A 16282-nucleotide genomic window follows, 5' to 3' on the forward strand; every position below is an offset into this window, starting at 1 on the left:
CCCGCTCTATCCCCGTAGCCCTGCAAGTTTATTTCCCTCAAGTGCCTATCCAGTCTCCCCTTGAAAACATTGTGTCTTCGCTTCCACCACGCTCGTCGGCAGCGAATTCCAGGTCCTCACCACTCGCAGCGTAAAAAGGTTTTTCCTCACATCCCCCCTGTATCTCTTGCCCAAATCCTTAAAGCTGTGTCCCCTAGTCCTTGTACCATTAACTAGCGGGAACAGTCTTTCCCCGTCTAGCCTATCCAAACCTGTCATAATCTTGTACACCTCTATCAAGTCACCCCGCAACCTCCTTTGCTCTAATGAAAACAAATCCAGCTTCTCCAACCTGTCCTTGTAGCTAAGATCCCCCATCCCCGGAACCATTCTGGTAAATCTCCTCTGCACCCTCTCAAGGGCCTCCACATCCTTCCTAAATTGTGGTGACCAGAACTGGATGCAATACTCCAGTTGTGGCCTAACCAGCACTTTATAAAGTTCAGCATAACTTTTGTACTCAATGCCTCTATTTATGAAGCCCAAGATCCCATATGGCTTTACTAACCACTCTCTCAATATGTCCCGCCACCTTGAGGGACCTATGCACGTTAACTCCCAGGTCCCTCTGTCCCTGCACACTCTTTAAAACTGTGCCATTAAGTGTATATTGCCTCTCCCTGTTCCTTCTGCCAAAATGCATCACCTCACACTTCTCTGTATTAAATTCCATCTGCCACTTGTCTACCCATTCTGCTAACCTTTCTATATCCTATTGCAGTCGATTGGAATCATCATCACTGTTTGCCATACCCCTAAGTTTGGTGTCATCAGCAAATTTAGAAATTCTACTCTGCATTCCAATATCCAGGTCATTTATATACATCAAAAAAAGCAGTGGCCCCAGCACTGACCCTTGGGGAACACTACTGTCTACCATCCTCCAGTCTGAAAAACAGCCATTTACCACAACTCTCTGTTTTCTGTCCTTAAACCTTATCCAAGCTGCCACTGACCCATCTATTCCATGAGCCTCAATTTTGTTAACCAACCTTTTATCAAACTTTGTCAAACGCCTTCCGAAAATCCATGTAGACAACATCCATTGCATTCCCTTCATCAATCCTCTCTGTTACTTTATCAAAAAATTCAATTAGATTAGTCAAACACGATCTGCCTTTTACAAATCCGTATTGGCTCTCCTTAATTAGCTTAAACCTCTCCAAGTGCCCGTTAATTTTTTCCTTGATTATTGTTTCTAAAACTTTACCCACCACTGATGTTAAACTAACCGGCCTGCAGTTACTAGGATTGTCCTTACACCCTTTCTTGAACAATTGGTGTCACATTTGCCACTTTCCAATCCTCGGGCATCTCCCCCACATCTAGGGAAGATTGAAAAATTATGGCAAGCCCTTCTGCCATCTCCTCCCCCAATTCCCTTAGCAACCTGGGATGCAAGCCATCTGGACCAGGCGACTTGTCCACTCTAAGCATACCCAGCCTTTTTAGTATATCCTGTCTATCAATTTTCACCCCTTCCATTGCTTCTACCTTTTCCACTTCTACCAATATTTTGTCAGCATCCACCTCCTTAGTAAATACCGATACAAAGTACTCATTGAGTATTCTAGCCTTGCCCTGCGCCTCTAAGTATATATCACCTTCTTCATCTCTAATAGGCCCCACCCCACCTCTGACTACCCGCTTACTGTTTACATGCCGGTAGAAGATTTTTGGGTTCCCTTTTATGTTAACCGCCATTCTACTCTCATATTCTCTCTTTGCCAATCTTATTTTCATCTTCACATCCCCTCTCAACTTATTGTATTTAGTCTGGTTCTCCCTTGAAGAATTCACCTGACATGCATCATACACCCTCTTTTTTTGTTTCATCATCTTCTCTATCTCTCTCGTCATCCAAGGAGCCCTTGCTTTGGTTCCCTTACCCTTCCCTCTTGTTGGAATGTACCTAGCCTATACTTGGAACATCTCCTCCTTAAAGATCACCCATTGTTCCATTACAGATTTTCCTGTCAGTCTTTGGTTCCATTTTACCCTGGCTAGATCCTTTCGCATCTCATTGAAGTTCGCCCTATTCCAGTTTAGAAGTTCCACTCTAGATTGTTCCTTGCTCCTCTCCATTGCTAATCTAAATCTTATAATACGATAATCACTCGTACCCAAGTGTTCTCCCACAGACACTTGGTCGACCTGGCCCACCTCATTCCCCAGCACCAGATCCAGCAATGCCTCCTTCCTAGTTGGGCCAAGAACATATTGGTTCAAGGAAATTCTCCTGAACACATTTCAGAAATTCCTCCCCCTCCTTTCCCTTTACCCTAGCATTATCCTAATCGATATTTGGGTAATCAAAGTCCCCCAATATCACCACGCTATAGCTCTTGCATATCTCTGCGATTTCCCTGCAGATTTGCTCCTCTACCACCCTCTCACTATTTGGAGGCCTATAGAATACCCCCAATAGCATGATCACACCCTTTTTGCTCCTCAACTCTAACCAAATGGATTCTGTCCTTGTCCCCTCAAGAACATCCTCCCTTTCCAACACAACAATGTCTTCCTTAATCAGCACTGCCACCTCACCTCCCTTTTATCCTTCCCTATCTTTTCTGAACACCTTGTACCCTTGAATATTAAATGCCCAGTCCTCACTGTTTTTAAGCCACCTTTCCGGTATTGCCACAACATCATATTGCCACACTGCTAATTGTGCTTGTAGCTCACCAACCTTATTCACCACACTTTGTGCGTTTACGTACATGCATTCTAAACCAATTTTTGAATTTTTCAGTCTTTCTTACTCTGCTCCCATCTAATATGGTACTACTACCACCTCTAGTACTATCTTCTCTAGTACTATCCATCACAATCACTCTTTTATGCACCTTATTCCTCTTTTCTACTCCTATATGCTGGTGCCCATCCCGCTGCCAAGCTAGTTTAAACCCTCCCCAACAGCACTAGCAAACCTCCCCGCGAGAATATTGGTCCCGGCTCTGTTGAGGTGTAACCAGTCCGGCTTGTACAGGTCCCACCTTCCCCAGAAACGATCTCAATGCCTCAGGAATCTAAAGCCCTCCCTCCTGCACCATCTCTCCAGCCACACATTCATCTGTTCTATCCTTCTATTCCTGTACTCACTAGCACATGGCACTGGGAGTAATCCAGAGATTACTACCTACGAGGTCCTGATTTTTAATTTCTCTCCTAGCTCCCTAAACTCTGTCAGCAGGACCTCATCCCTCTTTCTGCCTATGTCGTTGGTACCGATATGGACAACGACCTCTGGCTGTTCACCCGCCCCCCTCAGAGTGTCCTGCAGCTGCTCAGTGACATCCTTGACCCTGGCACCAGGAAGGCAACATACCATCTTGGAGTCACGTCTATGGCTGCAGAAACGCCTGTCTGCTCCCCTAACTATTGAATCCCCTACCACTATTGCTTTCCCACTCTTTTTCCTCCTTCCCTGTGCAGCTGAGCCACCCGTGGTGCCATGGACTTGACTCTAGCTGCACTCCCCAGAGGAACCATCGCCCTCACCAGTACTCAGAACAGAATACTGGTTGGAGAGCACGATGCACTCTGGGGCTCCTGCACTACCTGCCTTGTCCTCCTCTTCTGTCTGGCGGTCACCCATTCCCTCTCTGCCTGCATACTCTTAAACTGCGGGGTGACCACCTCTAAAAACGTTCAATCCACGTAACTCTCAGCCTCGCGGATGCACCGCAGTGACTCCAGCCACCGCTCAAGCTGCAAAATCCGGTGCTTGAGTTGCTGTAGTTGGTGACACTTCCCGCACATGTGGTCATCCAGGCTATGCAAAGCATCCAGGACTTCTCACATGGCACAGGATGTGCACTCCACGGGACTGAGCTGCCCTGCCATGCCTCTATTTAATAGACTAAGAACTAGCTCAGCAGAAATAAACTTAAAACTTAACAAAAAACATTCCCCAGCATCTCGCCAACCAGCTCTTTCCCTTTATTTAATAGGCTATTAACTAACTTAGCAGAAATAAACTTATAAACTTAAAAACAAAATACACTCAGCAGCTACTCACCAATCAGCTCCTTCCCTTGCGCCGACGTCACTTTTTTACTCTAACGTCACTTTTTCAAAAACTGTCTCTGTTGAGTTGCTGCCGCTCGGGACTGCTCCTTCTAACTGCTTCGCTCTCGCTGTGCTCCCACCAGGTCCACTCCTTCAGGTGCTGCTCCCACTCTTGGCACTCTTTCTGCCGCTGCTCCCGCTCTCGGCGCTCTTTGTGCCGCTGCTCCCGCTCTCGGCGCTCTTTGTGCCGCTGCTCCCGCTCTCGGCGCGCTTTGTGCCGCTGCTCCCACTCTTGGCACTCTTTCTGCCGCTGCTGCCGCTCTCGGCGCTCTTTGTGCCGCTGCTCCCGCTCTCGGCGCTCTTTGTGCCGCTGCTCCCGCTCTCGGCGCTCTTTGTGCCGCTGCTCCCGCTCTCGGCGCTCTTTGTGCCGCTGCTCCCGCTCTCGGCGCTCTTTGTGCCGCTGCTCCCGCTCTCGGCGCTCTTTGTGCCGCTGCTCCCGCTCTCGGCGCTCTTTGTGCCGCTGCTCCCGCTCTCGGCGCTCTTTCTGCCGCTGCTCCTGCACTCGGCGCTCTTTGTGCCAGTGCTTCCGCTCTCTGCACTCTTTCTGCCGCTGCTCCCGCTCTCACCGCTCTTATACCGCTGCTCCCGTTCTCGGCGCTCTTAATACCGCTGCTCCCGCTCTCGGTGCTCTTATACCGCTGCTCCCGCTCTCGGCGCTCTTTTAATATACCATGGAGAAGTTTACTCAGCCAGGTGCGCACTTTCCCTTATTCTCTCACTCTCTCACTCTGATTCTCTCTCTTATTCTCTCACTCTTCACACTCTCTCATTCTCCCTTTCACTCTTATTCTCTCTCATACTCTTTTTCATTCTCCCTCTCTCACATTCTCCCCCTCTCTCTCATTGTCTCCCTCTCTCTCTCATTCTCCCTCTCTCTCTCTCTCTCTCATTCTCCCCCTCTCTCTCTCTCATTCTCCCTCTCTCTCTCACATTCTCCCCCTCTCTCACACATTCTCCCCCTCTCTCTCACACATTCTCCCCCTCTCTCTCTCTCTCTCATTCTCCCCCCTCTCTCTCTCTCACACACATTCTCCCCCTCTCTCTTTCTCCCTCTCTCACATTCTCCCCCTCTCTCTCTCTCTCTCTCATTCTCCCCCTCTCTCTCTCTCTCTCTCATTCTCCCCCTCTCTCTCTCTCTCTCTCTCATTCTCCCCCTCTCTCTCTCTCTCTCTCATTCTCCCCCTCTCACATTCTCCCCCCTCTCTCTCTCACACATTCTCCCCCTCCCTTTCTCCCCCTCTCCCCCCTCTCTCTCTTTCTCCCCCTCTCTCTCTCACACATTCTCCCCCCTCTCTCTCTCTCTTTCTCCCTCTCTCCCCCTCTCTCTCTTTCTCCCCCCTCTCTCTCACACATTCTCCCCCCTCTCTCTCTCTCTCTCTCTTTCTCCCCCTCTCCCCCCTCTCTCACATTCTCTCCCCCCTCTCTCTCACATTCTCCCCCTCTCACATTCTCCCCCTCTCTCTCTCTCTCACATTCTCCCCCTCTCTCTCTCTCATTCTCTCTCTCTCTCACATTCTCCCCCCTCTCTCTCTCTCTCTCTCTCACATTCTCCCCCTCTCTCACATTCTCCCCCTCTCACATTCTCCCCCTCTCACATTCTCTCTCTCTCTCACATTCTCCCCCTCTCACATTTTCTCTCTCTCACATTCTCCCCCTCTCTCTCACATTCTCCTCTCTCTCTCTCTCTCACATTCTCCCCCCTCTCTCTCTCTCTCTCACATTCTCCCCCCTCTCTCTCTCTCTCACATTCTCCCCCCTCTCTCTCTCTCTCACACATTCTCCCCCTCTCTCTCATTCTCCCCCTCTCTCACATTCTCCCCCTCTCTCACATTCTCCCCCTCTCTCTCTCTCATTCTCTCTCTCACATTCTCCCCCCTCTCTCTCTCTCTCTTTCTCCCCGTCTCCCCCCTCTCTCTCACACATTCTCCCCTCTCTCTCTCTCTCTCTTTCTCCCCCTCTCCCCCCTCTCTCACATTCTCTCCCCCCTCTCTCTCACATTCTCCCCCTCTCACATTCTCCCCCCTCTCTCTCTCTCTCTCACATTCTCCCCCTCTCTCTCTCATTCTCTCTCTCTCTCTCACATTCTCCCCCCTCTCTCTCTCACATTCTCCCCCCTCTCTCTCTCTCACATTCTCCCCCTCTCTCTCTCTCTCTCACATTCTCCCCCTCTCTCACATTCTCCCCCTCTCACATTCTCCCCCTCTCACATTCTCCCCCTCTCTCACATTCTCCCTCTCTCACATTCTCCCCCTCTCTCACATTCTCCCCCTCTCTCTCTCTTATTCTCTCTCTCTCTCACATTCTCCCCCTCTCTCTCTCTCCCCCTCTCTCTCTCTCATTCTCTCTCTCTCACATTCTCCCCCCTCTCTCTCTCTCTCTCACATTCTCCCCCTCTCTCTCATTCTCTCTCTCTCTCACATTCTCCCCCTTTCTCACATTCTCCCCCTCTCTCTCTCTCATTCTCTCTCTCTCTCACATTCTCCCCCTCTCTCTCTCTCTCTCACATTCTCCCCCTCTCTCACATTCTCCCCCTCTCTCACATTCTCCCCCTCTCTCACATTCTCCCCCCTCTCTCTCTCTCTCTCACATTCTCCCCCTCTCTCTCATTCTCTCTCTCTCTCACATTCTCCCCCTCTCTCACATTCTCCCCCTCTCTCTCTCACATTCTCCCCCTCTCTCACATTCTCCCCCCTCTCTCTCTCTCTCACATTCTCCCCCCTCTCTCTCTCTCTCTCACATTCTCCCCCCTCTCTCTCTCTCTCTCACATTCTCCCCCCTCTCTCTCTCTCTCTCACATTCTCCCCCTCTCTCTCTCTCTCTCTCTCACATTCTCCCCCCTCTCTCTCTCTCTCTCTCACATTCTCCCCCTCTCTCTCTCACATTCTCCCCCTCTCTCTCTCTCTCTCTCTCTCCCCCTCTCTCTCTCTTTCTCCCCCTCTCTCTCTCTCTCTCTCTCTTTCTCCCCCTCTCCCCCGCTCTCTCTCATTCTCCCTCTCTCTCTCTCATTCTCCCTCTCTCTCTCTCATTCTCCCCCTCTCTCTCTCTCTCTCATTCTCCCCCTCTCTCTCTCTCTCTCATTCTCCCCCCTCTCTCTCTCATTCTCCCTCTCTCTCTCTCATTCTCCCTCTCTCTCTCTCTCATTCTCCCCCTCACTCTCTCTCATTCTCCCCTCTCATTCTCCCCCTCTCTCTCATTTTCCCCCTCTCTCTCTCTCTCTCTCTCATTCTCCCCCCTCTCTCTCTCATTCTCCCCCTCTCACATTCTCCCCCTCGCTCTCTCTCACTCTCTCATTCTCCCCTCTCTCTCATTCTCCCCTCTCTCTCTCTCATTCTCCCCCTCTCTCTCTCATTCTCCCCTCACTCTCTCTCATTCTCCCCCTCGCTCTCTCTCATTCTCCCCCTCTCTCTCATTCTCCCCTCTCTCTCATTCTCCCCCTCTCTCTCATTCTCCCCCTCTCTCTCATTCTCCCCCTCTCTCTCATTCTCCCCCTCTCTCTCATTCTCCCCCTCTCTCTCATTCTCCCCCTCTCTCTCATTCTCCCCTCTCTCTCATTCTCCCCCCTCTCTCATTCTCCCCCTCTCTCTCATTCTCCCCTCTCTCTCATTCTCCCCCTCTCTCTCATTCTCCCCCTCTCTCTCATTCTCCCCTCTCTCTCATTCTCCCCCTCTCTCTCATTCTCCCCCTCTCTCTCATTCTCCCTCTCTCATTCTCCCCTCTCTCTCACATTCTCCCCCTCGCTCTCTCTCATTCTCCCCTCTCTCTCATTCTCCCCTCTCTCATTCTCCCCCTCTCTCACATTCTCCCTCTCTCATTCTCCCCCTCGCTCTCTCTCATTCTCCCCTCTCTCACTCTCCCCTCTCTCACTCTCTCATTCTCCCCTCTCTCACATTCTCCCCCTCTCTCCCTCTCTCATTCTCCACCTCTCTCCCTCACATTCTCTCCCTCGCTCTCTCTCTCATTCTCCCCTCTCTCACGTTCTCCCCCTCTCTCTCTCTCTCTCTCTCATTCTCATCCCCCTCTCTCTCTCTCTCTCTCACACACATTCTCCCCCTCGCTCTCTCTCTCATTCTCCCTCTCTCACATTCTCCCCCCTCTCTTACACATTCTCCCCCTCTCCCTCTCGAAGTGTACTTGCAATGATGAAGTGTGTTTGCCCACCAGCAGCGCTCCCCTGTTTTAACAATTGAAAACATGTTAAGCAGGAGCCCAATTTTGAACTTTGCTCCACCGCCAAAACGGACAGTGGGATTCAGGAGGCCCAGGAAATAAGACGTGAAAAGGATTTTAATATCAGGCATAAAAACAGAAAATGCTGGAAATACACAGGTGGTCAGGCAGCATCTGTGGAGAGAGAAACCAAGTTAACGTTTCAGGTCGATGACCTTGCATCAGAATATCAGGCCTTTAGAGAAATTGGCCTAGAAATTCAGTGCCCTTAGCGCCGATTTTGCGGCGCTAGAGGGCCTAGCGCTGCAATTGGCGCCGGCGCCGAAATTGCCTGGGGCCCTTCCGCCGCGGTAGACCGGTAGCGCTGCGCCGGCACCGATGACGTCATCGGTGTGCGCAGCGTCCCGGTTGCCATGCCGACGGGCCCCAGCGCCGAAATTCAGTTGCGGCCGCCTCGCCCGTGGCAGCCGCAACTAAGACTCTGGCAACAGAGTCTTACATGACTTTGCGCCGGCGCATTAAAGGCACCGCGGCGGCCGGCCGCTTTCCCGCCGGCCGCCTGGCCGCAGCTCCCTCCCCGGACTTCCCCCCCCCCCCCCCGGAACAGAAGCAAGCCCGGCACTTGTCCGAGGTGCCGGGCTCATTTTTAAAAAGATTTTCGCGGGCCGCGGCCGGGTGCAGGCAGCTCCTCCTTAAGGGAAGGAGGAGGCCTGCACTTCCCGAACCTGCCGCACCGCAGCGGGCGCCGCAGCGCTGGAATAGCGCCGATATTCAGCGCGTAGCGCCAGTTTTCAGACGCAAACAGCTCTCAGCAGCGCCGGCAGCCGTTTGGGCGCAGAATTGGTGAATTTTGGGCCCGACCAGCGCGACTTAGCTCCGGCACTTACTTCCGGCGCTAAAGCCCTGGCTGCGCCAAAACTCAATTTCTAGGCCATTGAGTATAGGAAAGATGGAATAGGTAGGACAAAAAGTATAGTTGGAAAAATTAAAACTGAGAGACAATGGGAAAGGAGAGATTTAGGTAGCTTTAGTATTGCAGTTCCAGGACCTGTATCACTACCAGAGTGCATGAAATGAAGACAGTAATTTTCCTGGAACTTCCAGTAATCTAAAGGTTCAACCCTTCATAATAAATTAAGCAACAAGCTACTATTGGGTACATTCCTGATTTGCAAAACAGGAATCCAAGTTCATAAACAAGGCAACGGACTTTAAGTTGCTAATGGTGACACAGGCATGAATGCACCCATCTGTTTAGAATATTTTTAAAAAAAGCTTTTGGCCTCTTTCATAACTGTGACCTCTGTGTACACTTTGTACTGGGCGAGGGCACTTTTAAAAGCCATAGTACTCAGAATCATCGTCTGCTAGAGTGTTACTTGTGCTCAACCAGGACCAAATAATTGGGCATGGTCTATGCCAGGATGATGTGGGTGAGCATTGTTGGATCCGTGGTTCAGTGGATAAATAATCACACGGATGCTGTACATTAACAAATAACAGGTCTTTACTGGAGGAGGGTAGTTTCTAGACTGGGGGTAGAGAGGCATGCGCAAAGCTTATATACTGGTGTGGTCACTGCCAGTACTACAGTATACAGGAGCTGTAAAAGTAGTTCTGACTTAAAGGCACATACACTACAATTCCTCCCCTTTTAGATTAGTAATACCCCTAATATTCAAATAACAATTAACATTTCAACATGTACATTAAACAACAAAAGTCCATTTATAGATTCAGTCTTTGGGGCGGCTTCCTGACCCTTTCGGGATAGCGCCTTTCCAGAGGTTCTTGTTCTTGGTGCAGAGGCGATTCTGACCCCTTTTCATCGGGTAGTTCATCGGGTTCCACTGCTACTGGGTCTGAAGTAGATGCCACCGGTATGTCGGGTTCATCCCCAGGTACTTGAGACATGGGGTTGACGCGTTCCTGTGACGCTAAGATCTGATCGACGTGGCGTCTCACAATGTTCTCCCCGACATCCACTGTGTACATTAATGGCCCCTGCCTTGTAAATATCGTTCCGGGTTGCCACTTCTCTGTTCGATAGTCCCGGGCCAAGACTGGTTGCCCTACATTGAAGCTCCTTGTCGGCTTCTCATTGATGTGCTGGAATTGTTTCTCCTCAACATTTCTTCGCACATTTGGTCTGAGCAAGTCCAGACGAGATCTCAACCTTCGGTTAAAGAACATCATGGCCGGGGTCTGGTTGGTAACTGCATGTGTCGCGTTTCAGTAGGCTAATAAGAAATTGTCCATCTTATGCTGTAGTGGAATTTCATCGTCGCACATGGCCTTTATCGCCTTCTTAAAGGTTTGTACGAACCTCTCAGCCAATCCATTTGTGGCTGGATGATACGGGGCGGATGTGTAATGCCTTACCCCATTCCTTTTCATGAATTTTTGGAACTCGTCGGACACAAACTGTGGTCCATTATCAGAGCAAATCTGCTCTGGCAAACCGTTTCTGGCAAATATGGTCCGTAGGACTGCAATCATTTTCTCTGTAGTGGTTGAAGACATTTTTATCACCTCAGGCCACTTTGAATGAGCATCCGCTGCTATTAAGAACATTGAGTCCTTGAATGGACCAGCGAAATCAATATGCACCCATTGCCATGGAGAGGGGGGCCACTCCCATGGGTGTAGAGGGGCATGTGGTGGTGCATTTTGGACCTTCTGGCATCCTAAGCAGCTCTTAGTTAGGTCTTCGATTTGTTGATCGATTCCCGGCCACCACACATAAGCCCTAGCAAAGCTTTTTATTTTCACTCCCCCCAGATGACCTTCATGTAGCTCATTTAGCACTCTCTCCCTTAACTTGGGTGGAATCACCACTCTGGATCCACACATCACTGTTTCCTGGCATACTGACAGCTGTTCTCTTCTGGATGAGAATGCTGGCAACAGTGAGTCGCCATGTGTTGGCCATCCCCTCACCGTCAATTCATATACCCGTGACAGCGTCGGATCATTGCGGGTCTCCTTCTCTATATCCACGTTTGTTACTGGCAATCGTTCAATTATTGACGAATAAAGTATCTCGATAGGGTCCACTGCTGGTGCTTCCTCCACAGTAGGCAGTGGCAGGCGCGATAGCCCATCAGCATTCCCATGCTGTTTCGTGCCTTTATATTCTATTTCATATTGATTCGCCCCTAGAAACAGGGACCATCTTTGTAACCGCTGTGCAGTCATCACTGGAACGCCCTTCTTAGGATTAAAGATGGAGACAAGTGGTTGGTGGTCAGTCAGCAAGGTGAACTTCTGCCCATGCAGATATTGGTTGAATTTTTTTTACTCCCCATACTAGGCTGAGGGCCTCCCTGTCAATCTGGGCGTAGTTGCGCTCGGCTGAGGTTAGTGACCGAGACACAAAGGCTACTGGCCTCTCCAACCCGTCTGGGAATTTGTGCGACAGCACCGCTCCAATACCGTAGGGTGATGCATCACATGCCAAACGAATTGGTAGTGCTGGGTTGAAATGGGCCAACACCTCTTTTGACGTGATCAATTCTTTACACTTCTGGAAAGCTCGTCTACGTTCGTCATCCCACTTCCATGGCACCCCTGTTTGCAGTAGGGTGTTCAGCGGGTGTACTACTGTAGACAAATTTGGTAAGAACTTGTGGTAGTAGTTTACCAGCCCGCGGAACGACCTCAGTTGTGACACATTTTCCGGTGCTGGAGCCTTGACTACTGCCTCAATCTTGTCAGGGGACTTATGTAACCCCTCTTCATCGATGACGTGGCCACAATACGAGATCTGTTTCTGGAAAAACTCGCACTTGTGGCGATTAGCTCGTAGCCCATACTCCTTTAATCTGATGAGCACCTTCTCCAAGTTGGCGAGGTGACCACCGTCATTTTCGCCCGTGACCAAGATATCGTCCAAATAACACTGGGTCCCTGGAATCCCTTGCAGGACCTGATCCATCGCCCTTTGCCAGATAGCCGGAGCCAAGGCTACTCCAAACACCAGCCGGTTTTATTGATAGAGACCTTTATGAGTGTTGATCGTAAGGTAATGTTTCGAAGCTTCTTCTACCTCCATTTGCAAGTACGCCTGGGCTAGATCAATTTTGGCAAAGCGTTTACCTCCAGATAGCGAGGCGAAAATATCCTCAATTCGTGGAAGCAGATATTGCACCGTGTGAAGGACTGGATTCACTGTCACCTTAAAATCCCCACAGATGCGGACCTTCTTTGGTTCCCCAGGTGTATTACTCAACGACCTCTTCATTACAGGAATGATGGGTGTAGCCCACTCGCTCCAGTCCACTTTGGACAGTACTCCTGAACGTTCCAACCCTTCCAGCTCTGCTTCAACAGCTGGTCTGATCGCATAAGGCACTGGCCTGGCCTTCAGAAACTTTGGGCTTGCATTTTCCTCTATTTTAATCGTTGCTGTTATTCCTTTTAGTGTTCCTAGTCCCTCCTGGAACACTTCTTTTGCGTCAGTTAGCATTTTTGACAGTCGTCCAGGTGTGACGTCGTCATCCTTTTTGGCCTCAACCTTCAGTACCCGTATGGAATGCCAATCTAATTGTATCTTCCAGATCCATTCACGTCCTAGCAGTGGTGGTCCTCCATTTGGCAATACATATATATCCATTTTAGGTATTTCCTGGCCTTTATATGTCACTTTCACCCTTATTTTTCCTTTGGGGTAGACTTTTTGCCCCGTATACGTCTTCAAGACAATCTCTGTAGCTTTCAAGGGTATGTGTGAAAATAGCCGCTTGTAGTCTCTTTGATTTATGACTGTTAGAGCTGACCCTGTGTCCAATTCCATTTCCACTTGGACTCTGTCTATCTTGAGTGTAACCCAGATAGTCTGGTGATCCTCCATTTCGGTTACCTTATGTAGTTTCAGACAACCCAGCTCCTTGCTCCCGGAGTCTGTGTCACTTTTCTGTTCGTCTGAGCCACTGTCGATCACCTGGTGTACCTTTTTGTACTTCTCCTGTGGAGATTTCTTACTGTTGGTTTTCTTCCCAGACTTGCAGACTCTTGCTATGTGTCCTGCTTTCCCACACTGTCTGCACACTTGGTCCTTGAACCAACAATCTTTCTGGTCATGTGTTGTTCTGCCGCAGCGATAGCACTTCCCTGTTCCATAGGACATTTCATTGGTGCCATATTCTTGCGGTCTCCGTTGTATCTCTGCAGCGCCCCTTGCGGCTGCTTCGTGTGATACTGCCATACTGAAAGCTTTGTCCAGCGTAAGGTCCTTTTCTGATAGAAGCTGTTTCTGGGTTCCTTCACTTTGTAGCCCACACACAAACTTGTCCCTTAACGTGTCTGCTAGTCCCGCTCCAAACTGGCAGTGTTTCGATAGCTTGCGCAGTTCCGTTAGGTACTCAGCATTGCTTTCATCTTTGTGTTGGTTCCTTTTATGGAACTTAAATCGTTCTGCTATCAGCAGCAGTGTGGGGTTTAAGTGGTCCTGTAGGATTTCTACTATGCTTTCAAAATTCTTGTTTACCGGCTTCTCTGGGGTTACTAGATTTCGCAGTAACCCATAAGTTTTTGCACCCATGGAATTTAACAGAACCAGTGCTTTATTAGCATCTGGCACTTCATTCGCCCTGCAGTACACCTCAATACGTTCCACATATGTTGCCCAATCTTCGACTTCATTGTCGAACGTAGAGATACTGCCACTCTTCAGCATCCTTGGGTGTGCGTTAACTATCACAAATGGTGCCTCCCGCGCTTCCCCTTCTTCTCCGCTGGTACAAAATGGCGTCTCCCGCGCTTTCCATCCTTCCCGCGCTCGCCCTTCTTCTCCGCTGCGGCTTCTAAAAATGGCGCCTCCCGCGCTCTTCCTTCTTCTCCGCGGCTCAATGGCGTCTCCCGCGCTCTTCCTTCTCCGCGGCTCAATGGCGCCTCCCGCGCTCTTCCTTCTTCTCCGCGGCTCAATGGCGTCTCCCCTTTCTTCGCCCCGCGGACCCTGTTCAGCCCGTGAGCACTGGCTGTGCTCTGCGCATTCTTCTTTTTATATTTTTCGACGCCGCTCAGTCTAGAACCCGGCTGTTTCTTACCCTCTCTCTCTCCGGTTTGTTTTATTTTTCTCGACGCCGCTCGGTGTTCAACCCCCGGCTGCGCCCTGCGCTCTTCACCCTCTGTCTTACCCCGTCGACGCAGCTCAGCTTTCTCTCCGCCGTCGGTCGGCTCCAGCCGCCGCTGCTCGGGAAGGGTCTGCGCTGGACCTGTCGTCGGTCTCTTACTGCTCATTGTGGCTGGGGAACCAAGCCCCGCTCTCCACAGCCTCCCCTGCGAAGTTGGATCTCTGCCTGACTGCTGGGCGGTTGCTCGTGGTCGACGCCCGTGTTCCTGGCCTCGACTATTTTTTTTTTAATGTTGCAGGTAGATTCGAATCGACACCCGTCGCCACTGTTGGATCCGTGGTTCAGTGGATAAATAATCACACGGATGCTGTACATTAACAAATAACAGGTCTTTACTGGAGGAGGGTAGTTTCTAGACTGGGGGTACAGAGGCATGCGCAAAGCTTATATACCGGTGTGGTCGCTGCCGGTACTACAGTATACAGGAGCTGTAAAAGTAGTTCTGACTTAAAGGCACATACACTACAAACATAGTATATTACAATGTCCAAAGTCTAAAGCAAGCCAATATCAACTACCAGACTTTACTGTTTTGCTCATAAATGACCCTTTTATGTTATCAGGAATCTTAAGAAGCCTTCCTGAGAGTTTTCAATTTCTCCTCAAGCAACCCGTGAATAAACTTTCATTGACTTCAGTTTTTTTTTTTAAATGAATCCTAATGAATTTTTTTTAAATTTTTTTTAATGGGTGCACCTACATGTGCAATCTACTTTTATGTTTCTTAAGTAAAAACCGTCTTTTAACAGACTGTCAGTTTCATACAGATATTAGACATAATTCACAAGACAAATGTCCTAGTTACAGAGGCCTCCAGCTCACCTGATGGAGGGGGTAATCCACTCAATCAACTCATTGCCATGTACTGTTCATCAGGCTAGAGAGTAAGGACCCCAGCTAGATAGTTACATTAATGTGTGGACTGACGAGGGTAACTCTAGGGGTAACCTATGAACAGTAATTACTCGGGTGGGGGAGGAAGAGCTAATTCTATCGATAAATACTATGAGCAGTAATTACTCAGAGGGGAGATCATTCTGGCAGTAAAAATAGTATGAACAGTAAGTAATCAAATGGGGTAATTAAGGGTATGAATAGTAAGCACTCAGAGGGCAAGTAATTCTAGGAGTAATTACTATCAAGAGCAAGTACTATGCATAATACTATAGCAAAATACTGCAGATGTTGGAAATCCGAAATAACAACAGAAAATGTTGGAAAAACTCAGCAGGTCAGGCAACATCCGTGGAGAGAAATTTGAGTTGACGTTTCGGGTCAAACCCTTCTTCAAAACTGGAAAGAAAAGAAAATAGATCAAAGGCAGGGCTGCAATCGGACAAAAGAATTAAAAGAAACAAAAGAAGTAAAAGAGACAATAAAAGGTATTCGAAGCTAGACGAGATGATAATAGGCTGAGATTAGGTGCGAAGTGTACTGGCAGGGCAAGAGATAGCTGCCAGGTGTGAGAGAGAAACAAAAGGAAAGGGGGGGGGGGGGGGAAAGGAGTGGAAAAATTCCGATTAGGCACTCTGCAGCCTTCTGCGCTCAATATCGAGTTCAACAATTTCAGATCATAACCTCGGCCCCTATTACATTTTTTCTTGTAATTTTTCCACTCCTTTCCCCCCCCCCTTTCCTTTTGTTTCTCTCACACCTGGCAGCTATCTCTTGCCCTGCCAGTACACTTCACACCTAATCTCAGCCTATTGCCATCTCGTCTAGCTTCGAATACCTTTTATTGTCTCTTTTACTGCTTGTTTCTTTTAATTCTTTTGTCCGATCGCAGCCCTGCCTTCGATCTATTTTCTTTTCTTTCCAGTTTTGAACAAGGGTTCGACCCGAAACGTCAACTCAAATTTCTCTCCACG

This window comes from Somniosus microcephalus, chromosome 6 (genome assembly GCF_052327205.1).
Source record: "Somniosus microcephalus isolate GS21.2 chromosome 6, FLI_Smic_1.0, whole genome shotgun sequence".
NCBI lineage: Eukaryota > Metazoa > Chordata > Chondrichthyes > Squaliformes > Somniosidae > Somniosus > Somniosus microcephalus.